We start from the raw sequence: 13132 nt of genomic DNA, 5'->3' as shown, positions 1-13132 counted from the left end.
TCCCATCCAGTATACAGGGATCATCATGTTGGAATGAGTGTAAACTGTGAAGTGGAAGCAAAGTGTTTGTCAGTAATCACAGTCTGACAGAACAGATGCGAGCCGGTGCCGCATCACTACGCCAAAGCGGAATAATTTGTCTCTCTATCCGTTCCACCCCCTCCCTCTCAACCGACCATCCAAGGCTTCCCGAAGCTGCATAAATCCACCCAATCACATCAAACGATGACTGATATCCATGACAACTAATTATTTCCATAATCAGATGATTCCCTGTCGGCGTTATCTCTCCCCTTTCTCTGCACGTCCATTTGCGCGAGCCTCTAAACACTCTCTCCAGATTGGTCTGATCTAATTTCAGCGTCGAGCCCGAGGAATCTGGTCCTCGTCACCGCCTTGGCACGAGGGGAGGGAGCCGAGGAATATGCTGCTAGTTGGTTTTGTTATTAAAGCTAATCAGATTCAACCGACGCTTGTGGATGCCACGCCGCGCGAATGCATAACACCACATGCCCGCCATGACACACACACACATGCAGTCATTAACATGTGCAGATCAGCTCGCATAAACAAACAGAAAGCAGACGAGCCCACATTCAGATATTTCTACCCCGCTAACGTGGAGCCGCACCTGCAACGAGGAAGACAGAGTAAACTCTGGATCTGAGAGGAAGATGTCGTCTGTTTCATGTGGCCTTGTGCTTTGTTTTGACCGTTTTCAGCACTGAGATCAGCTAATTACCCTGATGGGATAAAGATGTCTTCACAAGCTGAAGCTGAAGTCAGATATTTATGGAAAAATACGTAATACGCTAATCAGCCTGATGGAGGAAAAGGAGGCGGCCCTGCAACAGAAGTGACTGGCCATTTTTTCCTTTTAAAGAAAGGGCTAAAATTTAATCGCCAAATAAATTCACTTTTTCATCTCCTTTGGATGATAGGACCACAGTGAGCATATTTTCAGACCTAAAAACCCTTTTTGGGACTTTTCATGTAGATGTCCAGTCAGTATTAATGGAATGTGTAGTCACCTGAAGCGATAAATTCCTCAATACATGCTACACATAAAAAGAGCCAGATTTTCCCTTTAACAGTTTGGGGGTTTGAAAATATGGTCACCCTGGTCTTATCTGAAAGAGATGAGTGACTAAAAAGTGCTAAAAAATCCCTTTAAGTGTACCACACTTTCATTTACATGCACCTTTATGAACTTATACAGCTGTTTTCATCAGGATGGTGGACAGTTCAGTATTTAACACACCCACTGAGAGCACCTTTAAACACCTCTTTTAGGTAGGAATAATCTTCCTGGAGCTCTTCAGGAAAGACTCTCTCTTCAGCATGACAACTAACTGTGAGCGCACTGACAGGTTCTGTCAGAAAGAGCCACAAGCATCATAGCCTATGACTGATAAGCTATAGCAACAACACATTGTTTGACTGACACATAAAGAGACATCAGTGGTGAATTCAGATGTGTGGTGCGTTGTTTATAATTTTATATTGGGTTAGATAATAATGAGTGGGACAGAATGTGATAAACATCTATATAAGCAATAAAAACAAGTATAACAGTTTAATAGAATTATTATTTCAATTACAGTGAAATTTGTGGTGGATTTAGTAGTTTTTCACAGATATTTGTCAGAACTCTGGACAGCTTGAAGCTGGACTAATCCTGGACGAACTGAGACACTGGTTACCGCGGACAGGACACATGTCATGCTTTGGTTTCCTCTTGTCTCGACTCTTTTAGCTGGAACACCCGACAAATCGGTGATCAGCTCGTCCAAAATGCAGCCGCCATCATTTTAACCAAGAGAAGTAAAAGAAAAATTGTCAGTAATGTCTTTAGGTTGGCTTGTTTGTTTACAGGCTCTGGATGATTTAACATCCTTATCTCCCTTTCCATTCACTCAAATGTTGCCTCAGGTGATCAGGCACTGAACAGTAAAGCCGGGCAAAAATTCAATGGTAACCTTCCAGAGAGAAAACTAGACCTGCACATCGTCTTGGCTCTGTCTGGAGGCTTTATAAAGTTTAGCCCGTGCCGTGAGATGTCGACCAATCACAGGTCGGTAAGATAGTTTTAGTTCCAGACGCTTTGGATTTGGAGCAACACAAGCGCCAAGTTGACATCCTGGGAATGAGACTCAACAATCAGCTGTCTTTCTCACTTACTGCACCTTCAAATGTGCTGATGATTAAGACAAAAAAATATGGCAAGGCAGTGATATTAAATAATGGATCAAAACAGCTTGCTGCACTTAACTGCACCTTGTGAGCTTATTTATATTTATTTAGGAGCTCTTGAGGAAATATTTTAATATATATGAGCATCATTAGTCAATAATATATCTGGATCTCAAACTGTTTGTCATAAATGTTGTGCAGCTTCACAAACCCTCCAGCTGAGTAAACATGAGCGCGTTCTCCGGTGGCTCACAGAGAAAATGGTGTATTTGCATGTGAACTGAAACCAACCCCAATTACAGGTGTGTCGACTGACTTAATAAGGGCTGACATTTTCCCGTTAATGTTCGTCACTGCCGTAATTTACCAGCTTCTCCTCTGAGGAACGCACAGTTTTTTTGTGAAAACTTACAAAGCGAAAGAAAAGCAAAAGGTCGTTTTAATCATTTCTGGGTTCAGCCGGAGCAGAGGTTTCGCTCAGCGACACTGACTGAACCTGAGATCTTCGTGTTGGAGCCCGCTGCTTCTCTGACAAAAAGCAATGTGAGAGTGAGAGAAGAACAGACTGAACCTCGCAGGCCACCGTAGTTCTCCTCCTCACAGTGTCAGGAAGAACCGCTGACCTGCCCATCGCTACAGAATCACAATAACAGAGTTATGAAGGTGTCGTGTCAGAGGTTCATCTGCAGAGGCGTGTGTGTGTGTGTGTGTGTGTATGTATGCATGTGTGATGGGTAGATAAGAATCCCTCCCCTACCTGTTTCCATGGTGATGATATCAACAAGCAGTGGATCAACTAAAGCTTAGCACAACCTCACACTCAGTTCCTCATTCCTTCCTCTATGCACCCCTCTTTAGGCTGCATCAGGCAAAACCTCAACAAATCAAACCAAAATTCTCAGCGTTTGGTCTTGGTCTCGAGACCACTTTTTAAAGGTGTCCTCTCAGAATCGACCAGATTTTTCTTGGTCTCAGACTGCAGGGATGTCACTAAATTGCCTGTGCACTGTCTGCTTTGTATAACACCATGTCTGGATGACAAACTTCCTGCTTAAAATGCAACCGATAACTTTCTAATTTAAATTTTTTGTTATTGTTACCGGCTGTCCCAGAGGAAGAAGCTGTGTCCAGAGATGTCAGACAAATCTTCTGCAATAAAGTTTGGCCTCCTGAGCCACAAAGACCCACGGCATTGTGCAAATTCTGCAATGCAATGCTTCTATGATGGCTGGGACAACGTCAGACTTTTATCAGCACTGAGAAAGGAAGTATAAAGACATGTAAGCCAAGTGGGAGTGATGCTAGCAAAGATAGCTGGTTATGTTTGTGCTTGTTATCAACAATGATTAGACAGGCCATGTAAACTACTTGGCTAATACATATAAAGTTATGCATAACAACATTAGCTAATGTCGCTACCTCAGGAGCTTGACAGCACTTGGTATTACCTCGGTCTTTATCTTGATTTTAACCCCTCAAAGTCTTGGTCTCAATATGCTCTGGTCTTGTCAAGGTGGTCTTGACAACAGCAATATTAAATCCATGTAAAATTAATTAAAACAAAATGAAACTCAACTAAAGAAATTAAAACAGGGACTCATAACTCTAAAAGACATCAATGTCAGCAACAACACATTTAAAGAAAGACTTTTAAATAATTTGATAAAGAAACTCTTCTGTGCACATAGTTTCGCTGTTGCTTGGCAGGGTTATGTCTCTTTAAACTGCCTCTGATTCAGTGAGTCTCAGCTTCCCTCCCTTCAGCGGCATTCTTCATATTTGATAATCCAGGACATAGAACCTCAGGAGGCAGATTAAAATAGGATTATTATTACAGGGGCACACTTTCTCACAAGGGCGAGGCACCTTGTAACACTGCTGTTCTCTGTCTGCTATCCAACTGGAGACACTCAACTGTAAAAACACACATGCATACATAATCGCACAATATCCTGCTCTGACGGTGAGGTGGACAGAAGATTTATGGCGCCATATAGCTGCACTGAGTGTTATTAATTGCCTTCGTAGTTCCCATTAAATCACACTTCCTTTGCAACGAAGTGGAACTGAGGTGTTTGTGACATCTCGCTATAAATAAATCTAATTAGTTAAATGCCCCACAAACACAAACAGAATCATTCAGCAAAGAGACACTGGGAGTTTGAAAAGGTCTCAGAAGTCTGCAAACCCTAAGAACTGACAGGTACGAGGTGTTAATCAGCGATATGGAAGGTTTGTACAAACTACAGAGTCCTACCCTGGATGGGTTGCACATGGGTGTGCACAGGCTTTAAATATCACACAGTGGCTTACGAAGGTCCGCTGAAACTTGGATTTCCTGCTCTGATGACCAAACAGTGCCACAAAATCCCAAACTTTCTGTCAAGATCGCCGTTGATGTGATGAAATCTCTTAAACTAATGATTTTAAAGTCTTTTAACGCCCATTTTGCACCCACACAGGTCTTTTTTATGCTTTCTTTTGGAAGATTAGATCAGACCACTTCTAAAGACTGCGTGGGTGTGCACAGACTGGACAAGATGGAAAAGATCCCCAACTCAAGACAGCTGAGTGATTATGAGAGTTAAAAACACTGTAAAGTGCAGTTCGGGGCGTTGCATCGACTCCATCTTTCAAAGGTCAAACCTTTGTGTGACCAATGTGAGGCGTTTCCTGCATCATTAGGGCACATGTTCATGCTAAAATTATCAGATTTTTTAAACTAAATTTAAAACTTTGTCTGATATCCTGAGACAGGATACTGATGTTGGCTGTATTTCATGGTGCTGGGAGAAGGCAGTTCTCTTAGTGGACCCACTTCAACTGTGGTGAGGTATGTAGATCAATTCTATTCAACTGGAAACAGACACAACCTTCCACTTACACCACGCTGATCAAAAATGTAATGCAACACCTTCACCTGGAAAAACTCAGATACACTGTCCGAGGTTCCAGCAAGAAATTCCAGAAGACTTGGCAACTCTTCGCTGATTATGTGCAGACTAGGAAATACAGTACACATCCTCTAAAAGGCTGATCACAACCAAGAGCTATAACTCTAACAGTAAATATAAATTTAGCAAATTTAAACTCTTTTGGACGACAGAGTCCAGCCTGCAACTTTATGGTTGCAGTGTGGGTTACTTGATTTCATGAAGAAGTGGATGTAAATAAGAGAGACAAGCGTAGCGGACAAAACCTGTTGTATGCTAGTGCTTTGCAGCAAAGTTAAATGAGTATGGATGAGAAAATGTTTGGGGACACGCGGGTTGTTATTTCTTCAACAACAACTGGAGGTGAGATTTTAATAAAGTTAATAGTTTTTACTGCTGCGTGACGATACGTCTCTTTCACTTCTGTGCTGATGTAATCAGACTTTAACTCGTAAATATCAAACATGTTTGGAGATGATCGGGGCAGCCCTGACAAGTCTAGGAGCAGTTCAGGGGGTTCAGATTTGATCTGTAAACCCCTCAAATTACCAGATAATCTGGACCAAACCTCAGGACCGATCGATTGTCGGGAGATGAATCAGCCTGAAACTTCTGTAGTGTTGAGCCAACATTAGCTAACATGATATGTTAGTAATCACCATCTAAAGCAGCTTTGTATATTTATACCGTATATTTTACGTTTTTAAAATATTTTGCACCATTTTGTGATTTGTAAACAGTACAGTTTGTTAACTATAATTGCAAAAACAGATGTTTAAAAAATACTGTGCACTGACGATATAAGACTAAGTAACGCTAAATACTAAACTGTCATAAATACTGAAAATTTCAGAAAATTTCTGCATCGTAATTCTGATTTGTACATTGATGTGAACGCCACTTACAGGTTAGAAACAGGTATTATTGAACAGTCATACATGCGTGAATTCACATCTTTGCTTCGCACAGAGTTGAACTTTGTTCGCCTCGGCAGGCGATGTCCACCCCTCAGTTCTTAAATCAACATTGTATTAAAGTGACATAATTAGGAGAGGAATCAGAATAGGTGTGACCCAATGCCATACTACAGCAGTGATTCTGAGCAGGTTCTGAGTATGAAATGTTTTCACACTGGGAGTTCACCGAGAGTAATGGTGGCTGATCAATAAAGACGTAAAAAGAAACAAGACAAAGTACATGATCTCTTTGTTTAATTGGCAGAGACCCCCACAAGCTTTAATGACATGAAACAGTAAAGTGCACTGATTTATGGATGCTAACTGCAAAAAAGTACACTCTGACAATTATTATTTGGCATTGCGAAACACTGCAAACTAAGAGAGAGGTGTGGTCAGTGTCAAAACTTTCCCTCACTGTTTCCATTCTTACCAAATGTTTGTCTGAGGTCCAAACTGTTCGTTTGTGAAGGGATTGTAGTCGTACAGTGGTCGGAGGGCGAGTTATTGGGTGGGCTCTGTTCTCATCTCTGAGTGTTCAGCCAAGCCAAAGCATGAGCACACAGACAGGAAACCCGACACTCCCCTGCCCTTCCTCAGGGCTGCGAGTGATGAAATGCAAACTGCAGGGAGCTCCTCACATGTGGATGCAGAGGAGAGAAAACCAAAACTAACCTCAGATCACCCACTGTTTTAATTTGTGGAAGAAGGGTTGTTAAAAGCTCACGTTAATGGGAAATCCCTGATGTGCATTAGAAAGCGTGGTGTTTTTGGTGAGTTTAAGTCTGATTTTGTGTTGGATTAAAAGGATCCTTGCAAACCGGAGCTGCAACTGGATTTTTCCAAAATAACAACACCTACATGACGATGATCTCAACCATCACTCCTCTTTCCTCTCCTCTTCTTTATTACCATCCTGCTATCTATTTATTCCTCTATCATCTATCTGCTTGTTCCTCCCCTCCTCCTTCTTGTAAACTGCTCAATTTGTCTGCAATATAAAGCCAAAGCTCATGATTTATGTGCTCATGCTGTACAGTACGATCGTAAAGCCACAGACTGAGTGCTCACACTGTATGCGTAAATATAAAATGCGTACAAGTAATATAAAATAATACAGACCACCAGTCCTTGCAGATGATTCTGGCTTTGAGCAATGGTTGAGAAAGATTTGTTTGAAAGTTCAGAGGCAGGTAGAACTTTGTTTGTTTGCAACGATGCTAACAAAGCAGAAATGTGTGCGAAAATGTCTTAAAAGAAAACAAAAAAACAGAAGTGCTGGTGTACATGATGCGTTGTGCTGCCATGGTACTTTCAGGCACTCTGCATTTTAGCAGTCATCGACTACTCCCAGCAAGTCGTTGACTAGTTTTGACTAGACTTTTTTTCACCCAATAACAATGATCCATTTTTAGACAAAAATGTCTTAAATACAATCAGAAAAACTAATGTAGGCGGGGCCAACCTGTGGATAGGTAAAACAGCAGAGTCCTTGATTGGCTCTGAGAGGTAAATGAGTGAGATCTGACTGCAGTAACAACACGCCCACTCTGTTGAAGGGATAGCAGGAGTCCTTCCCTCTTTAAATATTCTCCTGAAACCATGCACAGTTATTCTACCGTGATGTCCAGTGTTGACTGGTGGTTTTGATAGTTCACTGCTCTGTGAAACCCCAGTATACTGCATGTCAAATGACGCCTGACGAAGCTGTGCGGCACAAAAATCAGGTCAAAAGTGAGCTCAAACTGTATAGAGTATTCCCAGCTTAACTGCAGTATTAATTCTAGAAACATTTCTCAGAATAAGAGCCATTTGAAAAGCATAAATGATCTGATTAGTTATTACAACTTATAGGATGTGCAGCCTAAAGAATCTCTCACATTAATAAGCTAACTTGTAAAGATGTAGGCATCAAAATGCCAAAACACTGCAGAAAAATCTTTTGTTTCAGCTACTGTACACCAACAAACTAAACTAGTAAGCTAACCAAACTTCATAATAGTAGCTTCCTCCACAGAGTCTTGTTTTCTACACTGGATTTCAGCTGAAGACATTCGGTTTGTGATTTAAGGATGTTTGCTGAATGAGCTTCACCTCTTTGTTCTTGTTATTTTTAGCAGTTTGTTTGCAGCAGACATACTTCTCCTGCAAACCTTATGTTCGGGATGGATGTGGGCCCCGGGCTGCACTGCGGCATGTCACCAGCCTCTTACAGCTTCCTGATGAGGAACGTTACTTCATTTCAGGAAAAAAAAAAAAAAAAAAAGAAAAAGGCTCCCAGTTCTCATTTTTCAAGTACGACAAACTCTCGTCCATCTTTATATTTTCACTTTAGTAACAGCAGCCTTATCTCGGGAACCTCGGGCGAGCTGGCTGTCCCTAATTAGCCGCATAGTAACAACAGTGATGTAATGTTTACTGTGCCGATAAAGTTCGTTACTCTCTCTGATATTAACAACGCTCGCAGCGGCCCTTTGTTTTTAAGCTTGAAAAATGTCACATGGTTGTGGCCTAAAACTGTCTGTCTCCTCTCTTCTCCTTTTTTCCTCTCTCTCGTTTCCTCCAGTCTTGCCTCCTTTCCTCTCCGTCCTAGTCACCTTCCATTTTCTCCTCCTCTCCTCTCCTCAGTGTGCTGCAGTGACCCACTTTGAGTACGAAGCCTTGGACTGACCTGCTTTAGATAGAGGCTAGCTAATTATAACCAGCCTGTATTAATAAGGCAGGGGAATTGGTAAATATGAAACACACACACACACTCACGCTCATGCACACACAAATACAAAAGCGTGTCTGCGGCAAAAAAACAGATACAGGAGAGCACACACACACACACACACATGCATTCACTCACAAACACCTCTTCCACAAACAGAGCATTTCCGACATCTCATAAACAAGCCTACACACACCTTGGTAACATGAGTCATCATGTATATAAGGGGATGTAATGAGTGAGTCATCTTCATCACTTGTATCTGTTGCATGGTAACACTTGAACGTGTTACCATGGCGAACATTAAAAAATGTATTTATATGTGCAGCAGAGATTCTGTCCTAGAACAAGATATCCAGGATTCAAATAACGCCAAAAAATAACTCATAACTCATGAAAAAAGATCCTGGGACCCTCTGCATCCTGTAAAAATAATTTAAAGGGATAGTTCGGCTCATTTAAAGTGGGGTTATACGAGGTTCTCATTGATAGTTAGTGGCAATCGGCACGCACCGGTTTGAAGAAGCAGGGCTAAGCAGTGGACTGCAGTGGACAGGATCAGCAACAAAACTTATTTTAACCCTTTAAAAAAAGGTCCACATAAAAATATGAATACAAGTTTAAGAGTACACCATCTTTAGAATATTTTCACAGCTTTATTTATCATGAGGCAGCCTTTTCAGACAGGAAACCACAGTTATGTGAGCCAAATAGTGCTCTCTCCAAACCAGCCAAACTCCATATGTGAGAGCCATAATTTTACCTCACAGAACACAATAGCTGCTGGACTACCACTGCCTCGATTTATTAGTTAGTTAGTGTTATTGTGTGATTTTGATGTTTTAAAAGGTTAGTTCAGATTCAACAAAGTCATATAATGACACAAACAAACTAACAAGCTGAGGCAGCAGTAGACTGGCAACTCCTGTTTCCTGCAAGGTAAAATTACTATTTTTGCCTATAGAGTTTGGTTGGTTTGGAGAGAGCGATATTTGGCTTATATAACGGCGGTTTCCCACCAAAAAAATCTGTCAGATGGCAAAGTAAAGTGGTGAAAATATTCTAAAGACTGTTAAATTGATGTTTATATTGTAGGTGGACCTTTTTTTAAGTGGCTAAAATACATTTTTCTGCTGACCGTTAGCTTCTGTGCAGGTGCCCCTCTCTGCTTTGTGGGTGTGCAAACCACCATCTACTGCAGATAGTACACTGACTATAGAAATACCTCACACAGTCCTGCATAAAATAATCCAAACTATCCCTTTAACATACTGAAAGTTTTACATCCTGATGTAGGCAAATATTCTAGGAACACTTTTGTGCTATATATTCCTAAAATTGCAGTTTTCCTTACTAGAAAAGCATAAAAAATACAAACTCAGTGCAGATGTGAGACGCCTGTGAAATTCAATACCCAACAAAACATGTCATTAAACTATGATTAAACAGCACTACAGAGCTCCAGTGTTGAGTTTGTTAACAGGGTTATGTAACACAGATTGAATTACACTTTGGGAATAAGCTTTTAGCAGGTTTGATAACTGCCATGACTCAATTTTCATAAATATGAACCAACTTCCAGTGATTTTTTTTTAAAAAAAAGACTAGCTTGAAAACTGCGCTGCACTCTCTGCCTCCTCCTCCCACACCGCACTACGCTGGATGACACTGTTTACAGGGAAGATTTATCAACATTCCTTAAACTTTATCAGGTTTATCTGCTCTCCTTTTAAAAGCCTCTGACATTAAACAGTCCGCAGCGTGATGCATCTTTCTGCTGAGCTCTTTTTTAAAATTGCTTTCTGGTTTCCAAGTAAAAGCTGTTATAAGCGTGCGACATTAAAGAACCTTTTATACATCACAGACTCTAAGTCCTGCTGTGTGCTTAAGGATGGGATGTTTTGTGCACTTTATAGAGCAGTTTGCTGCGAAAAACAAATGCTTCATAAATATGTGATCTGTCTTGTTTTGAAAGTCTAAACAGAATTCTTTGGCAAAAACTAAAAGCAAAAAAAAAATGAATGCATAACTGAAATCAAAACAAATCCCATGTATTTGTTTAATTTTTTCAAAGCCTCTTGAAATTCAGCTCGGAATAGTAAAAATGCACTTGTGATATCAAAGTTGAGCATCTCGTTAAGCATCCACAAAAATCAGAGTGAAAATAAACGCTCCTAACTATTAGAAAGTCTACTTTTAAAAAAAGCTTATTTTGCTGTTCAGACCAGTAGCCGTGGCAGATCAGGTTTTGATTTATATCTCCCTCAGGAGTACCGCTGCAGGAAGCAAAGCAACGTACCGCTGTGAATATTCTCACCACATTACTTTTCTGTCAGACAGGCTTTCCTGACGGGAGCTGGAGCCGCCATCTGTGCTCTCGTCAAAACCACCAAACTTCATTAACAAAATCAGCAACTTTATCTCGCAGAGCACAAGAGCTGCAGGTCCACGGCTGACTTCATAGGTTAGTTTGTTTGTGTTATTGTGCGACTTTGGTGTTTTAACACATTAATTCACATCCAAACTTACATTACTCGCTGTGAAACTCCTGTTTTCTGTGGGGTAAAATTACAGTTTTTGTCAAAGGAGTCTGGCGCAACTTCACTAAAAGAGGCAGATTAAGTGGGAGCAGAGAGGTTTCTAGTATTCTAGTATTTCTTTTCAGAACACTTAAGAACAACTACAGAGTTCAGTCAACTTATTAAATTAAATTTCTAAAGAAAAATTATCAGCATATTAGCAGACTACCCAGATGCATTGTTTAAGAGTTAAAACTCTCCTGAGATGTCAACTTGAAACTTTTATGGCAGCCTGGACACTATTTTTTTTTTTAAGTTTAAACAATTCTAACACAATTCTTACTGCGTTTGTTTGGAAATTGTTTATTGTTTGTAATAAATGTCTAAGGATAACCACACCCGATTTAAACCCAATATCAGGAAGGTGTACAAAAACTTAGATGGCTTTATTTCAGATTTGGTTTTAAGAAGGCCATTGTGGATTTGGGTTTCCAGTGGCTTTAACAGTAACAGAGTTTTGTGAGTTTTGCTTATTGTGTTGTTATTTCTTGGAGTATCTTCACATACGTCATGTCCCAAAAATCTGTACAACCTCAGCTAAAATGTTATGTAAGTCAATAAAACATAAAAATTGATAAAAGTATTGAAATTGTGTCCAAAATAAAAAAAAAAAATCACATTTTATTTTAATCCAATTGTACTAAATAAACACAAAACCAAACACATTAATCCAAAACATTTCTAAATGTAGAAACATGGAACAAAATATTTCTCAACACTCCAGTCATTTGAACTATTTACGTGTTTCAGTTATTGAGATATTCTCATTTTAATAAGCAGAGTGCAAAGTCATTTTGATAATTTCATCTGTAGATAATTTCCCTCAGTGCTCATTGGTTTCTTTGCTTATTATGATGTAATTTCCAAGACTTATTCCACCCCTGACGGCAACTAGAACCTCATTATTTATTCTCTATTTTTACTTCAGCTGTGCACTAGTGACTGTCACACAATAACTCACAGTAACGGGTGCAATACTGACTTGGATTTACAATAACTCACTGTGCAATACATACAGCATTGTTAATATTCAGTTGTATATGATTTTGTATATGATTCACAGTATATTTTTCTTACATTGCAGTTTCAGATTTATATATTGCTGTTATAAATTGTAGATAAGAAATATGCCTTCACACACTTCTTATTATATATATTTTTATTATTGTTATGTCGTATTATCTCTATTGCAGTAGAATCTATATATTTTTACACACTTTTTATTTTCTATTCTTGTAATTCTTTGTGCTTATATATATTTTCTATTTTTGAATGCACCTGTAACAACAACAGTTCCTCCCCTCAGGGATCAATAAAGTATTTCTGGTTCTGATTATTTAAAATGCTTCAGATAAATAAAATTTTCTCTCTGAGATGAACTATTGACGCAGCCAGAAGGGGAGGTCACGTTCATAGGAGCCACTGGAAACCCAAATCCACAACAGCTTTGTAACTATGTAATTTAGGGAACGTTTTGCATTCTGGAGTGAATGGGAGTTATTTATTTGAGGTATCTTCTTCACTATGCGCCCACTGCGCAGAACACAAAGGTAAATCCTAATTTTATGAAATTATCCTGCCACTCATGTCACCGGTGTCGTCCTCCTCTGGAGAGAACCCCCGCCCACAGAGAGCGTGTACGGGTCACTTTTTTTTTTTCTTCACTGCAGTTTCAGAAAAAGCCAAGTCACATTTATCTACCTGTCACCGCTGCAAATTCTAATTATGTGTAATTACACCCCACGCTCCCTTCAGCGT

General features: G+C 39.9%; 1 protein-coding gene across 2 annotated transcripts in view; it reads right to left on the bottom strand.

Annotated features, from left to right (window-relative positions):
- Nucleotides 1–13132, bottom strand: part of nova2 (NOVA alternative splicing regulator 2) — a 129062-nt gene that overhangs the window by 95125 nt on the left and 20805 nt on the right. The window lies entirely within an intron of this gene.

Source organism: Lutjanus erythropterus, chromosome 4, assembly GCF_056507025.1.
Source record: "Lutjanus erythropterus isolate fLutEry1 chromosome 4, fLutEry1.hap2, whole genome shotgun sequence".
NCBI classification, from domain to species: Eukaryota; Metazoa; Chordata; class Actinopteri; order Lutjaniformes; family Lutjanidae; genus Lutjanus; species Lutjanus erythropterus.
This window is presented reverse-complemented; position numbering and strand designations above follow the sequence as displayed.